This window comes from Hirundo rustica, chromosome 4, assembly GCF_015227805.2.
Source record: "Hirundo rustica isolate bHirRus1 chromosome 4, bHirRus1.pri.v3, whole genome shotgun sequence".
Lineage (NCBI taxonomy): Eukaryota > Metazoa > Chordata > Aves > Passeriformes > Hirundinidae > Hirundo > Hirundo rustica.
The window spans coordinates 46615593-46635837 of record NC_053453.1 but is presented as its reverse complement, the minus strand read 5'-3'; the positions used below and the strand labels follow the sequence as shown (position 1 = coordinate 46635837).

The 20245-nt window shown below is 37.5% G+C and overlaps 1 protein-coding gene across 3 annotated transcripts in view; it reads left to right on the top strand.

The window, feature by feature from the left end:
• The window catches only part of TMCC3 (transmembrane and coiled-coil domain family 3), a 63098-nt gene that overhangs the window by 31795 nt on the left and 11058 nt on the right, over window positions 1–20245 (top strand). Inside the window, exon 1 of one of the 3 annotated variants that reach the window (XM_040061696.2) lies at window positions 13106–13125. The exons of the other annotated variants lie outside the window; for them this stretch is intronic. The gene's annotated coding sequence lies outside the window, so the exon portion shown is untranslated. Of the gene's footprint in view, window positions 1–13105; window positions 13126–20245 lie in introns of those variants that run through there. 3 annotated transcript variants of the gene reach the window in all.

The following is a 20245-nucleotide window of genomic DNA, read 5'->3' as shown; positions in this document are numbered from 1 at the left end:
CTTCATTGAGAACAAGACCTGTAGGAAGTGCTTTTGTGGATACACATAGACTGCATCTTTGAAATTTTAGCTGGATTAGTTTTTGTGGGGGTTTTTTTTGGTTTTTTGTGGGTTTTTTTTGTTTTGTTTTGGTTTTTTTTTTGTCTTTTTGACCATTTCCATGGTTGCATTTTTTATTTGAAACTAAATCCTCAGTCTTTAGTTTTAAACAATTGTTGGTCTTGATTTTTTCCATCCATGTTTCATGAACTAATTTAAGATTCATAGAAGACTATTGTTAACTAAATTTGGACATATGTTTCATCTTGTAGGGGGATAAATGGAAAATTCTTGTCAATCTATATTTTAAATTCTCTTTCCAAGAACACATTGTATTCATTGCTGTCTAGTGATTTCTTTCATTTGGGCTTTTTTTTCTGCCAGTAGATGCACTTAATTCTGTTTGACGGTGTTTCAGTGTTTTCAGGTACATAGTATAGTGATGTTCCTGATAATTTTTTTGAGAATCTGGATTCATTCATGCTTGTGAACACAAATAGCAATTGATGTTGGTCAGATATTTGAAATGCCTTTCTGCACTGCTTAGCTGCCACACAGTGTGGAAGAATGGCCTTTACTGAAGTAACTCTGGTTGCTGCTTCTGAAACTCTTGATCCAGAGGTCTTGGCAGAGCTCTGGAGTTTTCAGTATGCTTCATTCCTGTGCATGACATTAATACTTCATGTTCATGACCATTGAAGCAAGAAAATCATGACCTTCATAAAAATTTAAAAATTTTGCTCTTTTTTTTGGACGGACTGTTGTGCAGTATCTTATAAAAATATTAAGTGTTTTATCAGCTTGCCTATACTTCTTGAATTTTCAATAGAAAAAAAAAATAGAACTTAATATGTGTTGAGCTTTGTTGCATACAAGGCTGGATACTGCAGGTAATTTTTTAGCTCTGGTTCAGTTTTTGCTTGCCAAACTTTAGATTTCCATAATAAGATTCATAACTGAAAGAACTGAAGCTTCAAGTGAATAAAGAACTCTTATATATATAAAAAAAAAATCCTATTAACTTTTCCAATATAGAGCAGGCTTGTCCAATAAGATATGCCAAAGGATGTAAGCTGTTTGTGCAGTTACTTGCTGTGCTCTGTCTAGTTGATGAAAATCTCTTTCATGAGTATATTTAATAGAAAAAAATAAAATCAGTAGAGTTATAAAAGGAAGTGAAGTGTTGAACCAGAAACGTTAAAATCATTGTAACCAACAGCTTGAGTTCTTTAATGTGTAAATTATACACAGAGGGTCTCAAGAGGTACAGGCTCTCATGGCTTGATTTCATACCAGAGTGCCATCACCTTTCTTCCTTGCTAAATTATTCAGGTATATAAGCCAGTTCAGTCTACTATGATTTTAGATGTAACTAGATGGCATTGGTTTTGTTATGTGTTTGCTGAAGATGTAAAAACAACGTATGGAAAGCAGGTTGTGCCGACAGTCCATTTAAATGCTCTAGCTTGCATGCAAGACTGTTTTCCAGGTTATTGTTGTCAATGTTAAGTAGTTATGGATGCTTTTTCGATAAGCTCCATTCACATCATGGCTGGTCAAGCATTACAGCACAGCTGCTCTTTTAATGGGAGAGATGTGTGGCTTAGACACTGCTGATTAATAAAGGTACTGAAAAAATGGTCCAAAATAATTTTTTTTTTAACAGGAATAGGACAAAAACTAGACTTAACATGTGTTGTGGAAGTGCTGCAGCATAACTAAGCTGATGCTGAACTAAAGGAAAGGAGTCTGTTGGAGACCTTGAGTATTCCCTATCATCTTGTTTGCTGAGCTCCATGGGAACCTGCATTTCTGAAGTGTGAAAACTGACAGAGGCTTCTGTTGGCCCAAGCACTGTATGGGATCAGGGCAGCAAGTTAGCTGCTGAAGAATAAAAAAAGAAGGCCCAAGAATGGAAGGCAACATGCTAGTGTGCCCTCCTGCATTTCTTCAAAATACATCTGTGGTGTGAGGACAGCTTTCCCCTTCCTGGGGCATGTCCTCTCTGTCTTACTATCTTTTGGAATCTCTCTACAAATCTCGGGGTCCGGGGCCCCTAATTCTTCTGGAGAGGCAGAGGAATGTCATTGTCTTAGCTGTCAGTTTTGTGGTTGGGATGACTGCCTTGAAGCTGTGAGTTTGGACATGTCTTAAGCTGAAGAGAGCCTAGATTCCAACTGTTCATTTCTTGATGGACAATCTTGGCTGATAAGTAAATCTACTTCCCCCATGCCTTTTGCTTGGGCACATATGACTGAACATGTAATTCATCTGTGATTAAGTATTTCTTCTTCACTGATTTCTGCAGTGAAGTCATGATACATTTTGCATCTGAATTGATTCACCTGGCAAGAGATAGTGGTACCAGTGCCCTCATTAGTGGACTATGATGGAGTCATTGCAAAGGAATCTCTGGAGGAAAGGAGCAAATTATTCAGGAACACGCATTTTAAAGTATGTGAAATAAAGGAAAAAGAAAACAGGAAGTGACTAAATGCATCTCACTTGGCAAAGTGACATTTATTTTAGTACAAAATCTTCAGACTACCTGTGGTAGTTCTCTTGTAGATTACTTAGAATCATAACTGTTTCAAATCAGCTAAAAATGCTTTTGAAGTATTACTTACCACCTTTCCAACCTTTGTTATCAGAGTGTCACAAAAGAGAGGCAAAACAAAAATTGGTAGTTTTTTTCATTATGTTGGTATCACAGTATCCTTTAATTTATTCCATTAATTTCTGTAAACTTTTTAAAAAACCAACCAACCAAAAAAACCAACATAAAAGCTTGGTAAAAAGAAAGGGAAGTATATTTTATAGTACAATTGCAATGATGTCCCTGTCCCACAGTGTCTATAGCATGGTGCAGTGGTAACTTAAAGCAGATGTTGTTTTTGCTTGACAGGAAAGTGGCAGCCTTGATAGCCTCAAAATTACATTGTGTCTGATAATAACTTGGCACTTAACCTTTCTGTGCTGTTCTGTGTTTGTTTGGGTTTTGTTTGTTTAGGTTTTATATATGATCCCTTTCATACTTTTTTTGTGTTTCTGAGAAGCAAAGGCATATACACAAGAGCTTAGAGGGGAAAGTTTCTTCCAGGCTTGTGAGGATTGCTGAGTGGCAGAGCTTGTTACACAGCTTTTTGAGGTGCTTGTTCTGCTTTTGCATTGGCTCATATTCCTGCAGCTGCATTGCATTATTGTAGTTAATTTACGGTTCAACTCCTAGAGCTGCTGTTCCTTTCCTTGTAAAGTTGTATAACATAAAGAGTATCTTTATGTTTGATAAGGCATCTTTTGAGAGACTAAGAATGACCTACTAGAAAGACTGTGCTTGGATAGGGAGATTATTTTCTTCAAATTTCCCAATGTCAGTGATAGTGATACGATTTATAGGAAGTTGTACCACTAGGGAGAAATTACATGGTTCTATTAGAACATTAGATCCTAGCTCTGAGGTGAGAAAAATCTAAATTGAGTCAAGAATTTTTTGGGAGTAGGTAGATTGTACAGAAGTTCTGGGTGAGGGGAGGGTATTCACCTATTACAAGGTATGTTAATAGAAAAGTGGGAGGGAAGCAGTGACAGACAAGGAACTGAGAACCGAAGAGTTCACAAAAAAGTACAGATAGAGGAAGGGGGGAAAGGGTAAGGGGAAAGCCTGAGCTCATGTTAGGCAAAAACTCACGTGAGCTTCTGCTCACATGAATAAAATTCAAAACCTTTTGTTTAGCCAGTAAACTGTGATTTGAAACACAATCCCTGTATGTGGCATCTTCCCATGATTCAAGAAGGAGCAGAACAGGTTCCTGCAGTGCCCTCCCTGATCTTAACACTTAGAAGAATTCCAGGCCTTCCTGCTTCACCCAAAATAGTGACTAGTTCGGCTTTCATGTATTGAAGGGGCCACCATCATCACTCATGGATGCCAGCCGTGTCATGCATAAGATACAGTGAAGACACAAGAGCCTAGGTTATAATTTTTAGTTAGCAGAATCACTATGTGCAAGGTGTTAAGATTCCTGTGGTATCAGACTGGGGATGAAATTTCACCTGAAGTGGCTGCAGGAGCCCTGTGGCATCTAAATGTGAGCACAAATGAAGTATTTGTGGTTGTCAAAGACATACTTTATTTATTTTTGGCCCATCATGAGTCCTTGGATGTTTCAGCATGGGAGAAGTTGGGGAACTTGCTCTTCTGTGAACAGGTGATCACAAAGTCTCCATCTTAAGAATTTATGCTGAATTGGACTCTCTCCCCACTCCCAAAGCATTTTGAGGAGGAAACACTGACCAAAAGGAAATAAGTAAATAATGTTTTAATATTTAGAACTCCTAATTGGTCTGAAGTAACAATGTGATGATTAGATTTTGTTATTTTCATCTCTAGCTTGTATTGCCTGACAGTGTTTCTACGTGCTTTGGGGGTGGGGAGAGTCAAATTCCTGTGGAACATATCATTGAGTATACCTGGCATGACTGTCTCAATGCAGGCTTTGAGATACAGTTTGTCACTGGACCTGCTCTAGTAACTAGTAGAGCTTTTCTAGGATTCGCCCTTTTGCGGATCAGAAGTAGAGTTCAAATCACTGTGGCAGGTTGTGCCAGAGACAGATATCTAAGGACTACCAGTTATAACTTTTGAATTCCACTGGGAACAATGTTAACTCTTCAGAAGGAGATCATAGACTCAAAATACCCCAGCTCTGAAAGTATTACACTGAAAATATTTTGACCTTGCTAGACTTGTTCACTGTAACACTGGCAGGCTGCCAAGTCTGTGGGAGTGATTTTTATGTACATTCATATGTAGTAGTCTCTTAGAAGACCAGTCTGTTAGTGAATTTACTGAATCCCTTACATTGTCTTTGAGTCACACTGTGAGATTTTGTCTGACAGCCGGATAACTGCTTGTAGTTGGGTCTCAGCATTCAAAGCAGTAAACAGAATATCCCTGGTTGTTACTGCGTGCAAGGAAACGATAAACCTGAAACAATGCTCTTTCCAATAAGTACTTCCAGGATAATTGCTTGCCCTACAGATAACACTAAAACTTTATGAAACTTGTGTTTAGTTCTGACACGAGTTTCATACATTAGATAGTCAAATATCACAATATTGTGATTTTTTAAACATAGTAAGAACTTCTATTGTCTGTTACCTTATGTGACCCAGAAGCCATCTAGAGAACTTGAAAAAGCAGTGTTAAAATGGTATAAATTTTTTACTATACCATATCATAAGTGTTCTAAGTTGGTTACACGCTACTAACCAGCACCCCAGCTCTGCACTCTAAACAAGGATGCATTCATGCAGTGTTGTGCATGAATCTTTTAAGACCTATATTGGGAAGTTAGTACCAGAAACTAAATATCACTTTTATCACACTAAAGGAACCTATCCCAGCTCTTCAATGAAAAGCTAAATAAATGAGAAATCATTGATTTTACTAGTCTATTTTTATTCTATTTTACTAATCTACTTTAAATTACTTTTAGTAGTATTTTTAACTTTTCAATGGGCTTATAAGTTGTTACATGGTTATACTACCCTGTAGTCGTCCCAGTACCTGTGGCTAAGCATCTGAAAATGTTTGAACGTATATCTGGATTTATTTTGGTGAATCTTTGGCTTTCAGGTTGCAAACAGCCCTAACAAACTTTTTCAATATCTTATAGAAATATATAGCTATAGCTTATGATAGCTTTCAGACTATATGACTATTGTATAAATAGTGTTAAATTATGCATAATTTACATAACCCCTGGTGCATTTATTTCTGTACTGACCTTTATTTTTATAACACTCTTGTTAAAGCAGTAAATGAACAAGAAAGATAATTAAAAGCATGTAAAAAGCCTACAGAACAAATGGGATGAATAATGGAGTACATCAGTTTAGTCCATAAAGTTAAAATGTTGCAGGATTTCCTGGTTAGTACCAGAAGCATGTGTAGGGACAGACTTTAAATCTAAATTTGGAGAGCAGAGCGGTAAAAGCTGTGATTTGCTCTTTCCGTTGTGAGAGGTCAGAGTTCCATACAGTCATATTTGCATGAAAAGTTTGTGTCCAGTGCAAATCACTGCAATTCATTAAAGTTTCCCAGAGCATTTAATGAATGTGTGCATATCTAAAAACTTCCTCTCTAGCTGAAATAAAGTAAAAGACATTCAGGCCATTTTGAGTTGCTGAAAATTTAGGTAATTTTGGTTTCCATTTACCACCTGTTTCCCCCCCCCCCCCCCCCCCCCCAAACTTTTGTTTTATTGTAAGTAATGTTGAATCTACAGGAGCTAATTTTTAACATCAATTTCTGCCCAAACTTATGTTTCTTCCTTGCTTACCTGCAGGCAGACCATTTTGATTGTAACATAAATACCAAGAACTAGCAGACTTAAGCTAAGGTAGCTTTCTTTGCAGTTTGCATTATGATTTCTTGAAGTGATTTGTGTGTTTCTCAAACCTGTCAAGTAACTGACTACAGAAAGTGAGAGTATTTGTCAGTCTGTTTCTTTAGGAAGGGAGTCTGGAAAATTATTTTTCAACATGTAACACTGTTTAGAATATTAACTTGCTGTATGTAATTAGGCTAACATCATTTGGCATAATCTCACAAAGGGCAGGTTTTTGTGGGTTTAGTAATAGATATAGATCTTCATCTGTCTTTTGAGACCTCTAAAAAATCTGATTTATTTATGGTACTTTATTTAGGCTAAAATTATTCTAAGCATATGACCAAGAGAGATAAAGGGGAAAAAATATTTAGACAATTTTCTACTGCCTTGATCAAAATGAGCACTGTGGTTTGGATTTTGCTTTTCTTTTCCACTGTCACGGAATAAGATCTCTTGTGTCACATGTTAGGCTATTTACAACAGGAGCCCGTAGCCAAGCACAGCTCCCTGCCCAGGTACAGAGCTCTGGCTCAGGGCAGAGCCAGTAACCATGGTTGGACTCCAAGGACAGCATGACTCTTATCTGCTTCCTTTCCCATTGAGCTCTCCTTTGTTCCTTTCTATCTGTGCTGTTGCGATGTCTGAATATGGTAATGTGTTTATAAGTCTTTTACACCAAACCATGTGATAAAGCATATCCGCTTGACTGTCCCAATAGGAACTTAAGAGAGGAAAAAAAAAAAGAATCAATTTAGAAAGTTCAAAGGATAGGGAGGGAGGCAGGCAGGCAGACTAGGAGCAGAATATTGATTTCAGTTTCATTCTAATCAAATCATATTGGTGAATAGGCCTCTAACATCACCACAACTCTAAAAATAGAAAAATCTAATATAAGTTTAATATGTAGGAACTGGCATTAAGAGAAAATTGGCAACTAGCGTTTATGTCTGTGCTTCTGAAGAAACCCTGTGTGTTTAGCGTGTATGTAAGATCAACACATGCCATTTTCTGCTGATAATTTTTTTAAAACACTGAATTAGGATTACAAGCTCCTTTAAAAGACCGTCAGGTTTATTGTTGCAATTATTGTAATATTGTTGCATTATGGTGTAATAAAATTACATAGAGAACTTCTGTACCCTGATTTAAATAGTTCTGTTGTACTGTAATGGCCAAAGACGGCAGGGAACAAACTTACTTGGGTTGGGCAGCCTCTTGCCTCATATGAAAAATTTACAAGGAGATAAGAGCAACAGTTTGACCATCACTTGATAGAGGCTCTCCCAATTCCCTGTGGTTAGGTAAGAGGGGCAAAGGCTTTCAACAAGCTGAAAATAACTCTTAAAAATACTCTGAAACATCTCCTGTTGTTTTCGTACACTTGGCACAGAAGTTGATGGGTGAGCTCTGTGACTCAGTTTGTGGGACATGTGGATGGTGAGCATGTGATAACTTGACCAAGCAGAAAAGCCTGAGCTCCTGTTTCAGAAATGCTGCCCTGGTCTAGCTATTACAGATTACAGCTGCATAAGAACCTGAAGTACCTGTGTTAGATATGATATGATATGAACAACTTCCATTACCATCTCTGCTTAGACCATACAAGTAGCTTTATGTTTCTTCATAGCACATGAAGCTTGCCAGCAGTGCTGAAAGAGATTCTTGTGTAAAACAGAGGTGTGTATTAATACCTAACTTGAAGATGGTGGGGTTTTTCTTATGTTTATAGCGGTTGGTTTACCCATCATTATGGATTTAATAATGGATGTTACTGAAGATGTAGCAGTTCTATGTTAAGATAGTATTTTAATAATTAAGCAATATCAGTTGTTGTGTCAAGTATGCATGTAAACTGAAATGTTTGGATTCCATAAAATCATGTACTTTAGAGTTGACAGTATCCAGACTAAACATTCATTGTTTGTGTCATGTAATAAAAATTATCACTGCTATTGGAAAAGTTGCTCTGGAATAGCCTTGAGAGCCTTATAGAAGGAGATACGTGAAATTAAGCTTTATTAATGCACAGGTTGGCAATTTCTGTAATTCTTGGCAAGTATTCTACCAGGCAAATGATATTCCAGATTAAAAAAATGTGATCAATCTGATTTAAGATTAAAAGATGCAGTTGCTACTGTTAGTTGAACAAAAGCAAAAAGAGGAAAAAATACAAGAAAGAAAAAAGTACAAACTAAGAGTATGAATAAGTACATAATTGTTAATGTAGATACTATTTCTGTAGCAAGTTATACTTGTTTTTATTTATGTGAAGTTAACTGTACTACAGTGTTCTGATGACAATTTTAAGGTTTTCTCTTCCAAAAAAATCTTAGTGGTTCTCAATGAGAAGAATTGACAAGTTTTGTCTTTAGAGTCTAAGTTGTGGCACCTGGCTGTATAAATGTCTTGGTCAAGTAAACCACTCTGATCTTTAATAATGTTTGTACAAATGTTACTTGAAGAGTGATTTTACAATTTCCTGAGAGACATTATCCCCATGAAACATTTTTAGTATTGCCCTATTCAATTAAATAAATAATCCCTGTGACACCATCACATCCATTTTAGTGCTAGAATGAAACGCTTAAGATAATGATGTTGAGCTCAAAATTAAGTGGTGACTCTAAAAGCATTATAAAGGTTTTAATCCCCTCTGCCCTCCTAGGGAGAGTTTGAACAAAATCAAAAAACCTAAAAGCTTTGGTTAGGAAGGATATGCGTCTAAAACACTTTATCCAAAGGCAAGAAAATGTAATAGGAGCAATACAGGCTGCAAAGCCATCTTTGCTTGCCACTTTGTTATGTGAGTCTTACTGTGCTGGTGCGTTGTTGGTGTTGCCTCTTCAGCACTGCTATCTCCTGATATAGGTCTTTACTACATCTGTGCCAAATTGGATTAAATTTTGCATAAGCATATTAATGAAGCTAAGAGGTTACATGAAGCTGGTCTATAATATTTTACATATCCTCTCAATTACAACAGAGAGCAGGTAAGATAAGCAGGTTCAATTTTCCTGCATTAAATTACTTTTATATTAGCAACATGGTTTTAACAGATTAAGAAATGTCAAATTGAAAACAATCTTTCCTACTGTATCTATTCTGTTTTAAGCAATTTAATGTGCTGTGAAACTGTACAGTTTCTGAGCACTTTCCATTAGCTTGCTAAACAAAGTCACTACTGTTTCTTGCCTGTGCTTCTCATATTGCAGTCCTGGCTTTGAGAATGGTTTTTGTGTTGGATTGCAGAGAAAAGAGTGGGGGTGTTGTTTGTTTTGTTTATTTAGTTAGTTTATAAGCACTGAATTTATGACTAAAATTTTATGCATAATACACATTCTCCTGTATATTTACACTACATGAGATGTTCACCAAATGTGCCCTGTAGTTAAGAGTAGAGGGCAGTGAGCTTTGTAATGAGCTTTTAGAATCAGCAGGACTTCCTTCTGCCAGAGTTCACTCTACCCTTGACATTTTAGTTCTGGTAAAACAGAAGTAAATGTATTTTCAGTTTGCAAACATCTCTTAGGGGAAAAGTCTGATTTCACTTGCTAGTACTACGATGGCAAAACATAATGGTTGCTACACAGGCATCTTCAAAATTACATTAGAGGATTGTACTATACAGTAAAAATTTAGTGAATCTTCATTAAAGTCAGTTGTTTAAGAATAGGGTTTTTTTTTCTTTCTCCATTAAACTTTTTAAAATGGTGATTTAACACTCTCATTACAAGTAATATGGTGACATAAGAATAATAATTTAACATACTTTATCTTTCAAAATCACCTGAACTGATTTTTCTAAGTAATTCAGTTTAATAAAATTCACTAATTGGCGAAGTGTGTTCTCAGAATAGGAATATTTTTAAGACTAGACAAAAATTTTACTGTAGGGCTTTATTTCTCAATAATTGGGTTAATCATTGATGTTCTTTTCAGTTAGACAAGTCTTTGAATTTTGGGTTTCTGATGAATAGATGTTATGTTACTTGCAAAACTTCTCTACAATAGCATTTCTTTTATGTGTTGAGATGTTTGTGTGATGTGTATTAGTATTTGAAGTGTACAGTGTATATACAAAAAACTGAAAGGAAAAATGGAGTATAAAGATTACTCATGACTGTATACAAAGAGTGGATTAAGTCTATAAAATTGGTACAACAGTCTTAGCTGAATTGTGTTCAGAGAAAATAGACTGACAGAAAAGTTTCTTATATTTTTTAAAAGACAAACCTCCAACCTCTTATGGGAGTGATTCATGCTAGTACCAGGTCATAAACATTTAAAAAGGTTATATGAGAAACTTCAGCATCGTGTGCACAACAGAACATGTTTCTAGAGGTGCGCAAAGCACTGGCTGAAGTACTTCTTTGGTGTATTGTTATAATGTGCACCTGGAGCCTCTTTAAAGAAGAGGATTCAGGGACATCTGCTTGTAGAAGCACACTCATCTTTACAAAGTATTCTCTTTGGGTCTTTTTACTGGAAAAGTTGGGGTTTTTTTGGTGGTGTTTTTATTTTGTTGGTGGTGGTGGTTGGTTTTGGTTTGTTTTTGTTTTTTGTGAATTCAGATTAGATTGTAACTATTTGAGTTGATTGTTAAGGTGTAACCTTAAAATACCATGCCAAGAGCAGGTTCTCCAGAAGGTGCACAGCAGCTGAAACACTGCATGGATATGCGATTTTCTGTGGGCTTGTACTCACTTATAATAACAATAACTTTATGGATATTTTACAAAATGTTTTTAAAAGCGTATCTTTACACTATATATTTATATAAATAACAAGATGGTAAACATACAAATAATATTTTAAGACTTTCTCCACAATTGAGGACAACTGTAGATCTATTAATAAATGGAAAGCATCACTTCTGACCCACTTTAATGGCATAATTACAGCATAGTATCTGCTTTGGAAAACAATATTATTTATATTATTTTAACTTACATTTTTTTCAGGAGGAAGATATGCAAAGAGCAGGAAACTGTTGTTCTACTGCCTAATGCTTTATGTTGCACCCTCAGTGAAAAAAAATTGCTCTTTTAAAAATAAATTTAAAACCAAAATGCTTTAAAGTTGTGTTGTTGTGGTCCACAGGAGGTTAAATCCATTGACTCTGCAGAGAATTTTACTTCTTAATGCACTGCAATTAGGATGTTTTCTCCAGAGTTAAGTCAGAGCGGTGTTAATTGGTTGTGTGTAGTGCCTTAAAATACCATTATTGCAGCAGTGGTATTGAATAACAAATGGACTGGCATAATATGCATCTCTGTGATTCAGATTTTATTGTCTTTGTTTTGGCAAATGCAATAAGGGGTTTTTTTATAGACTTTTAAATAAAACTTTTCCACTCTCCTTTCTTTTCTGGGCTCTCTCTCTCTCTCTCTCTCTCTTTTTTTTTTTTTTTTTTTTTTTTGTTTGTTTGTTTGTTTTGTTTTTGTTTTTTTCTGTTTTCATAGATCATGGTTTATGACCAAAGTTTTTGATTTTTGGTGGCTCAGTCTTCATGCAGTTCTCTGCCTTTGGGGTTATTTGTGGTTTAAATACAAATACAAGCCTTGGATATCAGGTGTGGAGCCAAAACATGCACTCATATGTGTAATGTGGCAAATAGTGAAAGTGTATTTGTGTATATAAGTAATGAAGGTTTGATAAAATAAAGTTGCTTCGTCAAGAGATGTACTAGTTAATTGTGGAAAGGTAAAAAAGCTGCTTAGTCATGTAATGTAGTAAAGCAGACCCTATCTTTTGATTAAAACTTTCATATAAAAATGAAATACAATTCCTGGGTATAGGCATAATTTCTGGTGCAACAGATACGTATTTTTGAGATTTGACTTTATCAGCCCAGCATGGAGAGCTGCAGGGCCGGGGGGAAAGGAAGAAGCAGGCAGGCTCTTTTAAGTAAGCAACTCAGTTCACGTACAGGACAAGATGTGATTGTTTATATGCACAGGATGTGCTGCTGCAGCATTAACGCAAATGAAAAGATCCTATGCCTGATGGAGCTATTGTTCTCTTGTTTAGAGGCGGAAGTTTTGCAATGGTTTAAACAAACAAAATCCCCGAGTGTTGAGTCTTTTGCCTGTGATGGCCATTCTATATGGATTTAGAGTGTTTTATCTCTCAGTGGTAGTACTTTCAAAGTTCCCTGCTACTGTAAAGCCTTAATATTCCTGTTACAAAATAAGTTTTCTGTAATGTTGCCAAGTCATAGCAATAAAACTCATGAATTAGTCTAAAATCAGCATTGAGTTATGGGGTTGATTTTTGTAAGTCTGTAAATTACATATCTAAAATTTCCTTAAAGTTGTCTTTGTTTTGGGGCATGGAGGCCTTGATTGGTTGTTGACTATAAAGTTAGATGTGAGAGTTATTTCTCTGTAACTGAAGGCAAGAAACTTCATAGTATTTCCTGGAATTCTCTTGTATGATTGTACAGTTCCAGGAGCTCAGATTTCAGAAAATGCTTAGACTATCTGAACAGCAATGAAATTAAGAGTTGACAGTGAAGCAGAAAGAACCAGGTGGAGGGAGAAGGTGACCTGCTGCAACTTTATCAGTGTGGAATAGTCTGTGATGAGAAGTTAGACAATGCAGTGATACGAAGGAAAGCACACTCTAAATCACAAGTGGTGAGAGATGAGAAGAATATGCTGTAACTATGAGAAGCGATTAATCATAGCAGGTATGTAGCTGGCTTTTTAACAAATTCTCATTCATGGAAAAGGATTTAGTAATTGAAGATGGGTAGCAGGCTGACTTTTCACAGAATGTTTCACAACAGTATGGAAAATTTCATTACTGCCGTCTATTTGGACATCTTTAGAAAAAGAAACCTTATTACTGAACGGAAGGGGAAGAAAAATTCATAAAAGCTGGGAAGGGGGAAGGGAGAGCACTTATTAGAAACACTGAAAGTAAGTTGAACAATTGATCTAGAAGGGGTACAAAATGTCTGGCATCACTCTTCATAACTGTGTCACCCCCACATTGTTTCATAGTGGTAGTACTTTGAGGGATTTGTGTCACAGGAAAGGCGCTCTCCTTCACGGGCAATAGGAGTGCAGGCTTCCTATTAGCACTGCTTGATGGAACCACCCATTTAGCCCCTGGAGCTCCCTAGCAATTCCTTATGTTGCTGTGGAAACCTGAGACAGAAGGAACATTTATTTTGACTGAGTTAGGAGAAGTTATTTTATTGACTTGTTTTTAATTAATGGTGCTTATCTAAGGAGGACGACTGAACTGAAGCAAAATAGTTAACCAAGGATTGTGGAATCCACCTTTTGCCTTCTTAAGAAACTTAAGCTTAGTGAATGCGAGTATTGGCTCATCGCTGTATTTTTTCTCTAGCCAGGACAGTGATTTTTATTCTTTTTTTCTTCACGTGACTGCTGGACAGTAAATGGAAAGTAACTCGCTTACTTTTATAGAGGCATGTTGTTTTCAATTTTCTGTGTCTAGGTACAGCAGTTTGTATTTGAACCACTTTGCTTATGTCAGTTTTGTGCACCCAAAAAACTTGGAACTGGACTGAATGTGAGTTATGACACTGGAGACATTTCAGTGGATGTTCTTGGGTTCTGAAGGAGCTGGTGTCACCAGTGAAGGATAAAACTCCCTCTTCTCCCCATTTTTCTCATCTCCCATTGGTCTAATTTGAAATAGTACCATATCTAAATACTTATTTACACACAGGCTGTGACCTAGAAAATTTGGCTTTAGTTCAGTCCTTTAAACAAAAATTAGAGAAAAGGTTCTTTCTGGGGTATTTCTTGTTTGAACTGAGCATGCCTGTAGGGTTTGAGGAAAACCAACTTTGGTGTGAAGTTGACTGTCTGGGTCACAAATTATGCACAAGTATTCTGCCTTGACCAGGTTAGATCAAGATGGTAAAAGTCTAGTCATACCAGAACTTCAGTGCTTGTGCTTTCTTGCCATTGCTTTCTACAGAGTGTTTTTTATAGCATTTTCAACTTTGGGTGGTTTTTTTGGTGTTTTTTGGTGGTAGCTCACCACTAGAATAGACGACCGCCGATGGCAAAAGAAAGAACCTCCTCTTTGTATGGAGGGAAAATATTGCTTTATTCTCCAGTCCTGCCCTGCTTGGCTGGAGACCTTCCCCAATTGCTTTCCGGGCCAGAGAGAGCTGCGCCCCCGCCCCGTTCCGGGGGCTTTTTCCCCAGGGGGCAGGGCCCAGAGGCAGGGACAAGACACCACCCAATCAGGGAGAAGGGGCAGTGGAAGAGAATCAGGTTACAGATAAGTAAGGAAGAATCACATGATACAGATTACAAATCTGATAAAACACAATATAAACCAAATTAATGCATTACAACAGTTTTTTTGGTGTGGGGTTTTTTTTTTTAATTTTGGGGTTTTTTTCCACTTAAACTAAAATTGCAAGTGCATGTATATCTTTCTTGTGCCTGTGCTTACAGCCTCAACTCTGTGGTGCTAATGAATTAAAATGGAGGGAAAGATAGGTGATCAAACTGACCCTGAGAAGGACTGGATTCAACACCTGATGTCTTACCTAGTATGCTTAGTAGTTTAGTCTGTATCTGAGGTCTTGCTGCAGTTGTCTAGTAGAAGAACTGAATTTTTACAATAACTAGACCATGTTGGCATAGCACAGAAAATTTTCAAAAGGATTCAAATCTCTAGAGTCTTCTCTGCCCCTGTATGATGCCTTACTCACAGAATGGCCTTGAAGTTTCCCAGCCTTTGCATATTGAAGAGCAGATACTTGCCAAAGGGCATCTGGGATTACCTGTGACTCCTACCTGGAATGCAACTCCTACCTACTTAATGTGTCTTAGTGAGATGCCTTATAGCTTCAATGTTTTTTGAGGGGAGGTGGGGAGTTAATAAGTAATAGAGGAAATGTTGATAATGAAAGAAACACCTTCAGTTATTTGGCTACATCAGCATTTGCCAGGTGATCTCAGACAAATCACCCAGGATCTTCCATTACCCCTGTAAAAAGTAGAAACAAGTTTTGCTGACTCCCTTCATTCCCATGTACTCTCAACCCTCTGCATGATTATGAGCATGGTATTCTGAGTGTAGGTACTTCTAGATATTATTATTAATTAGCTCTGTAAAAAATAGCAGAAGGTGTTTTGGTGTAACATACTGTACAAAAATGTTGGGGGCTGATTTTACATAGCTTTAAATGTTTTATGATGAATTCGCTCTATGTTAAGACTTCCATGAAGGATTCTCATGTGGATTTTAGAAGGAAGGGCAAACTTGAAAGAGATGGTAAAAGTCTCTCCCCAAATACATTTCTCCTTTGGAATATACTGAAAACTTATTAAAACCATATCTGCGTCTTATTTTACCCATTGGGAACACCTGTGCTTCTAAAATATGCATATTTCTGAAAAAAGAGAATTGTGCCTGATGATTTTTATTGCTTTTACCAAATTCTAAGAGCTTTAAAGCAGCCTTAATCCTATTTTGTATGCTCCTTATGGGATTCTGTTTTCTAAGCACTCATCAGAAACTCTTTCAAGATAGACTTAAATTATCATCATAATCTTTTGTTTAGCTTGCACAGCTATGACTGGTGATGGTAATAAGGTTGTTTAGAGAAATAAAAAGAAGGAAACACCTGTAAACTGAGCCTATTTAAATAAGTAGATCATTTTATATCTTCACGGTTTGTTTCTGTTAGTGAGGCAACCCAAAGGTGTAGGCTTTCTGGAGCCTGATGTATATATGCATCTGTCTTGTAAATGCTTTTTTTTCCTCAATGCTTTTTAAAGGTACTTTTTAAAAGACAAAAAAACCCTATAACCTAAAGAGCAGAGTTCAGTTTGATACCTTAAACATAGGGGGCTTATCTTTCACTTGTCAGTGGAGAGCCATTGGCACAGTGAGTGGAACACATCTGAGCGGCCATGGGATGTGGGTTGCCCTAGGGCTGCATACCCTTTGTGCTCTGTTCACTATGGATTTTTTTTTTCCCAGATGGATCCCACCCAGGATCTTTAGGGAAGAAATAAGGTCTTCTAGGTCTGATTTATATTTTCCAATAGTAGGATACAATGACCAATCTCTATAGGCCATTAAACACGATATTTTCACCTGTTAGCAGATCCTGTCCATGTGGAATCCCTTTCCAACAGGTTTGCCCATGGCATTGGAGAACATGGGTCCTGCTGTGCTCTGGGCTCATTGATAGCATGACCTGCAAGTCTGACCTTTGTGCTGCTTTTGCAGACAGTAAGTGAAGAAACACGTGCATTATTATGATGCAATGAAATCCCTATCCTTGCTTCTGTGATTGGGTTTTCAAATCACTATTGTGCTCTGAATGCTTCTTTTTGAATGGCAGACTGCCTATTACCCAGCCATCCACTTTACATTTAAGACAGAAAGTAATCCTGACAATTCATGTGCAGTGAAGGGTTCCTAGCAGTGCGCCTGTGCTCATTGCACCAAGTAGCAATTTTGCTGTCCCTTCTGAAGCTCTGGACTTTGGCTTGGGATGGGTTGCATGGATGACATGATCAGGCAGCTGGAGATCTGCTTGGTTCCTTGGAAAGACGGGGACTGGGGCTTTATCTCAGAGAGTTTCCTGTCTAGTCATATGTGGTACCAGGCTCTGATGCAGGCAGGGAGCCTGAATTGCTTTACTTGCCTAAATCACTGTTTGTAAAAGCTTGTATTTCAGCAGCACAAACATTACTATTAGTTCTCAACTGGGTTGTTGCAAAGTGTGTCTGTGAACTGCTCTATAAAGTGCAGTGGTCTCTCTCCAAGGCCCAGGTTTCTTTTTACAGGCTAACATCAGCCGTGGCTAACCCACGACCATATGCAAATTGGCTTTTTTCCCTGTTTTCTCCTAGAAAACAGATTGAGGGCATGTCTCTGGTATTTCCTCAAACTATGGATTAGTGCTTTGACTTCCTGTCTACCTGGTGCTACCATATGTCTCAGGACTGCTGCTTCTTATCTACTCCTAATGCCCAGCTCCCTATTAATTACCATAATATGAAATATGAACAATGATTCTTTCTTCTTAAAGTGCTTCTCACTTCTGTAAGGATGGCTCATCCATTTTAACAGTTGGGGCTGCTACTGTATGTAAACATATTTTTCTCTTGGCAACCACAATTTAAAAAAAAAATCTCTCAACGACTTCTTCATTATTAATAGCTTGGTGGCCCTACGAGATGCTGGGGACCCGGGAGGCACAGACAGAACAAGGGCATGGATGGCATTCCTCATTTCTTGTGGCGTAGCTGGAGGAGCACTCACACAGCTTGAAGGAGGTGTACATTCAGTCTCCTGCGCTGGGAGGATTTCAGCCTGCCTCCCAGGAGAGGGCACTAGTCCCTGCTGGGATGAGGAAGCATCTCAGACTCCTACTTGCAGTCATGTGCTCAGTATAAAGAATGAGGCATTCGATACAGCAGGAAGTGAAGCTGATTCTTCTCATCACAGGATGAGACTTGCAGCAAGGATTTGGGGTAGGATTTGAAGATGGAAATCTGATGTCTTGGGGTAGCATTAGTGCTGAGCTATAAAACAATCACAAATAGATCATCAAGGTAGAAGAAAGGTGACAGGCCACTTGTCTAGACATGCCTGACTCCCCCACTGTCTGCTTGCTTCTGATTTAAAATAAGCAAACCAAAACCCCACAAAACCCCTAAACCCCACAAAACCCAACCAACCAGCCCCCTACCTAAAAAAGGAATAATTCCACCCCACGCTACAAGTCCTCTCCCAACAAAAAGGTGTATTACATCTGCAGAGGATTTCAAGAGCTTCTGTTGCTTGACCCGGCCTTGCAACGTGATGGCAGAGGGCACCTGCCGTTTTGTCCAAATACAATCAGACAGAAGAATATGTTGGATATGACTTTTTTGTACCCATAGTGAGCTCTCAGTCCAGTAAGTAAAAAACCCTACTGCTAGCAGTGTTTTGGGAATTTAAACACAATTCTTTTATAAACTTTACTGAATTTGAACTGATCCTATGATTGGTTTTATTAAGGAGCTGATTTGCCCCACACTAACAGATTTTTTCATGTCCAAAAGCACAGCAGCATTCCGTGCTGATATATTCCTTCAATGCTATTGTTTTTTTTATCTGTATTGCTTTAGTGGCCTTGAAGTTCCAGGAAGGCAGAGAAGGCTGACCAATAGAGAGCCCAGTGAGGGAGGAGGACATAAGGGAGAAGGGATCTGGTTTGGGCTTGTATCCAATTATTACAATACATTTCCAGACTATTTTTTACTGAGGAAGTAAACACTTACTGCTGTGTAAAGGTTAGATAGAGACCCACCCATTCCTGGAAGTTATGTACAGCTTGTCCTGAGTGACATCAGTGATGGATCTGTTTTGTGTGTGTATACAATTCTGGGACTAATTACAGTATCATTTTGTGTCAAAGCTTATTAAAAAAGGTCTTAGGTAGTTTCAAGAAATTCTTGTTTTATACTGAGCATTTGGATCAATACCAATTGTTTTTAACAAACTGGTAAAGTATAGATCTATTGGGCCACAACACTGGTTTAATCCCTGGGATAGAGCCTGAGTCTTAAAGGGCATCATTAACCAATATTTTCCAAAATAAATTGTCAATTCCAGAACACTTTCAGTATGCGTTTTTCAAGTGCCTTTTTTCTAGGTATTGGTGAATGTGAATTTTTATATTACTTGGTTTGTGTCCTGAGTGGCGCAGTAGCAAAAGAAAAATCAAGAAAAATCTCCCCTGTAATCCTTGGTAATCTATAAGGAAAATCATATAAAGTAGTAGAGACAATCTTGTCTCTGATCTTGGTCAGATCCAGATTTATAGCTGCATCACCACCTCTATATTTGTACCCCAGTGCAGTAGGGACAGAGTGGTTCACCTGATCAAGCTGTGCAAGATGCATGGTATTAACAGTAGGATAATTTATCTGGTTATGGAGATTGTGTTTTAAGGACAATACAGGAATCCTTGGGTAAATTTCCAGGAAATCTGCTAAAATTGTACAAGGATGGGAAAACAAACCTTACAACAATACTTAATGAAAGCTTTATGTTATTTTACTCAAAAAAAAAAAAAGATTGAATGGCAATCGCTGGACATGTACATGTAGGTCTGGCTGAATGATCTTCAGTATTATACATAATAATCAACACTGTATTTGGAAATCAAACTTTTAACATGGCATCTTAGACATTTTGAAGCAAAGAGTAGTTAAAGCATTTCACAAATGCATCTTTAAGAGATACCTTAATATAGCTTCTGCCTTGTCTCTGCAGTGGTCTTGCCTGAGGAATTATATTGGTTCCCTCTGGTATTAAAGCTCTGAAAACCCATAATGGCAAGAGCATTTGTTAAGCAGTCTCTACAGACATGACACTGTGGCAGCTGCAATGAAATACACTTTGTCACACAGGTAGAACCAAGCTTATAATAGGGATGAAGGTATTTTGTTTAGATCATTCTTCTCATGCCTCCCCCATAACTATTACTTTATATAAGGAAACACTTTTAATGTTTTGTTTCAGACTATCTTTGCTTTTCTGTTGAGAAAGATAAAATTATCTACTGTGGTCAGTGTTGTGCCTGAGTTGTCTGCTTTTTTTTGTTGTGCTTCCAGAGAGCATTTAAAGTGTACACATCCTATACTTGACTGAATGCCGTTTTCTTTCCTGAGTTTCTTTCTGTAAATCAGTAAATCTCCTATTAAAAAACAGAATTAGTACAGCAGATCAAGTTGTTGAGCACTTTCATCAAGCTGGAAAGTCAAAAAAGCCAATTCTCTCTCTATGCCCTGTGCTTTAAAAAACAG